This window comes from Suncus etruscus, chromosome X, assembly GCF_024139225.1.
Source record: "Suncus etruscus isolate mSunEtr1 chromosome X, mSunEtr1.pri.cur, whole genome shotgun sequence".
Taxonomy (NCBI): domain Eukaryota; kingdom Metazoa; phylum Chordata; class Mammalia; order Eulipotyphla; family Soricidae; genus Suncus; species Suncus etruscus.
The window spans coordinates 54,291,549-54,295,045 of NC_064868.1; the positions used below are offsets into that span (position 1 = coordinate 54,291,549).

The 3,497-nt window shown below is 41.5% G+C and overlaps 1 non-coding gene across 1 annotated transcript; it reads right to left on the reverse strand.

Moving 5' to 3' along the window:
• Window positions 1-2,789: 2,789 nt before the first annotated feature.
• On the reverse strand, window positions 2,790-2,922 carry LOC125999734 (small nucleolar RNA SNORA51). The gene has a single exon (XR_007492209.1). It is a non-coding gene; the product is annotated as a small nucleolar RNA SNORA51 (small nucleolar RNA).
• Between the last annotated feature and the right edge of the window lie 575 nt (window positions 2,923-3,497).

The window sequence follows — 3,497 nt, forward strand, 5'->3', positions numbered from 1 at the left end:
GTTTTGACTTGGCCTTTAGATGTAAATAGGCTGATAGAAAGAGACCAAGCTTGTCTTTATTATTTGGTGCAGAAATTTCTCTGGGAAAAGGAATTTGATAGAGGCCTTATTTTGGCCTGTAAATTTAAAAGGGAGAAATAATATTAATGCTAAATAAATGAAAGGAAATGAAATGTCAGTACCAAAACATGAATTTCAGAAATATCTCTTCAGGAATTTCTCAACTCTCCATAGAGGGCAAGAGCTCCTTTAGTGGACTTTTGAGGAAACTTGTGGGGTGATTCTAGCCATCTGCTCTAGGAAAACCCGGGGATTGCATCTAGTGGGCCTGCTGCTGGATATGCCCCCAAAACAAAAACGAAGAATATTGATAAAAGTGAGAAACCCAACATTGATTAAGAAAATAGGGGCCGGAAAGATAGCATGGAGGGAGGGTGTTTGCCTTGCATGCAGAAGGATGATGGTTCAAATCCTGGCCTCCCATATGGTCACCCAAGCCTGCCAGGAACAATTTCTGAGCATAGAGGTGAAAAGGGAAGTCAACCCCGCCTCCACCACCTCCACCAACCTTGGCGGATGTCCCACCCTTAAGGAAGTCATCACTACCTTGGCCCCACCAATAACTCGTTTTACCTTGGCGGATGTCCCGCCCTTAAGGAAGTCCCACCTTTACCCCTACCTCACCAATGATTCATGTTACTGTAGCGGAAGTCCAGACCTCAAGGAAGTGGTGTCACTCCTTCCCCGCCCACTTCCCATCTTATATAAGGAGGGGCCAACGGGACCACGAGGTCTTTGTCCCTGTCCTATTCTGGGCACACATTGACCCTGGCCAATCCGGTCAGTAATAAAGCACTTTTTGGAGCATTTGCTGGGGCCTCAGCCTCTTCATTTCTCTGCGTAGGTGAGCACTCTCTACTGGTAGGGCTCAGAAGTAGCAGGTAAATTGGCGACTGGGGGAGCAGGGCTAGCAGGGCTAGACAGGAATAACAGACTCTCACAAAAGTTAATTTCAGATGTACGGAACAGAATCAAACACCATCAAGAGGAGCTGGCCAAAATAAGACAGGAGCTATTAGATGGTCCCTTATGGTCTTTATGGGGTGGGATTCTCCCCTATCTAATACTCCTACTGGGGCCCCCTAGCACACTGGCTTCTAGGATTAGAAGCCTTTCTACAAGAAGTGGGGATTGAAAAGGGAAGTCAACCCCGCCTCCACCAACCTTGGCGAGATGTCCCACCCTTAAGGAAGTCATCACTACTTTGGCCCCACCAATAACTCGTTTTACCTTGGCGGATGTCCCGCCCTTAAGGAAGTCCCGCCTTTACCCCTACCTCACCAATGATTCATGTTACTCTAGCAGAAGTCCAGCCCTCAAGGAAGTGGTGTCACTCCTTCCCCTCCCACTTCCCATCTTATATAAGGAGGGACCAATGGGACCACGAGGTCTTTGTCCCTGTCCTATTCTGGGCACACATTGACCCTGGCCAATCCGGTCAGTAATAAAGCACTTTTTGGAGCATTTGCTGGGGCCTCAGCCTCTTCATTTCTCTGCGTTGGGCAGCTAGATTAGGACGCCCGGACCTTTCAGAGGCAGGAGTAACCCCTAAGTGCTGCCAGATGTGACCCCAAAAAACAAAAACAAAAAACAAAAAAAAAGGAGAGAGAAAAAGAAAGGAAGCACATTTTTTCCAAACTAGGACTATAGTAGATTACTACAGATTCTACAAATAGAATATTGAGGAATTTTGAGAAAATTGTATGCCTGTAGATTTGAAAGTTTAGTCAATGTAATATGGAAAACTAATCATAGTCTTTATGTGCAGAAAAGGTTTTCTGATAAAATTTAAAAAAACAATTTAAAATATAAGTTTTTAGCAAACTAGGAACAGGAGAACTTTTTAGCTGGATAAGTGGTATATTTAAGATAGTAAAAATTAATGGTGACATGGTAAAATCTTTATTCCTATTTTCAAATGTCTGTACTAGTTTATAGAGTTGCTCATAATACATTTATTTCTGCCATTCAATATTACAACCCCAATCCTACCACCAGTATAACATTTCTTCCATCTTTATCATTAGATTCCGATCCTCCCCAAAGTCCGTCTTCTTGGAATATATAAATAATTTACTTAATATTGCTTGTTACAACTAAATGGTATTGGACTTATAGAAAAATGATTTAAAAGAAAATTTGTGAATATTGCTATGTGGTCTTATGTCATTATCTGAAGTTCTACTAAGCTGATATTGTCAGTTGAGTGTTCTGTTATTGAAGTGATGTAGTTCCTTATGATAATTTCACATCTAATTTGGTGTACTCCTATTGGCAACACAGTATTAAAATTACAGGTGTGGGGTCAGGGCAATAGTACAGTGGGTAGGGAATTTGCCCTGCACATGGCCTACCCTGGTTTGATATTCATGTTGGATTAACCGGATGCCATCACACTCAATATATTCATTGTTACTTGTTTTTGGAGACATCTTTATATATAGTACTTTGGATTGCTGTTTAGACCACTTAATCTCCACCCCAGGGTGTGGTCTGATGTTTCCCAATAAATATCCCAGGTCTCAGGAAAATTCTCTCTTGTGTTTACAGACTTTACCAAGCTGCCTGCTTCTTAGGAGTGGAAGGCTTACACGTTGGGACTCCTGAACCTGTTTTACTCTCTTTAATGTGTACAAATTATTTCCTGCATTGGCATTTGCTTCTAGACCTTAATCTCTCCAGTGTCCTGGCTTTGGAGCTTGAGGCATGATTAACACTCAGCATCTTTTTTTTGTCCCCCAATTCACAATACAGACCAGGCAAAGGACCTGGGTTGAGGTGTATATGGGGTGCATTTACTGTACCTCCTCTTTCTATACAGTCAGTGTAAAGAACACAGCCTGTGATAAGAATTGGGAGGCCTTTTCTTTCTTTTTTTGATATATATATACACACAAAAAATCCTTTACCAGTGCAATATTCCCATGACCAATATCCCAAGTGTCCTTCCTCCCCACCCCACACAGGCCTGTACTCTATACAGGCTTTCTACTTCATTCATTCAGTCACATTTTGTAATGATAGTTCTCAGTGTAATTATTTCTTTGACTACACTAAACAATCCCTGTGGTGAGCTTCATGTCAGGAGCTGGACCCTCCAGTCCTCCTCTATTTTGTCTCTGAGAATCATTACACAAATGTTTTTCATTTTTCTCAAAACCCATAGATGAGTGAGATCATTCTGTGTTTATCTCTCTCCCTCTGACTTATTTCACTCAGCATAATAGATTCCATATACACCCATGTATAGGAAAATTTCATGACTTCATTTCTTCTGATGAATGCATAATATTCCATTGTGTATATGTACCATAGTTTCTTTAACCATTCATCTATTGAGGGGCATCTAGGCTGTTTCCAGAGTCTGGCTATTGTAAACAACACTGCAATGAATATAGGTGTGAGAAAGGGATTTTTGTATTGTATTTTTGTGTTCC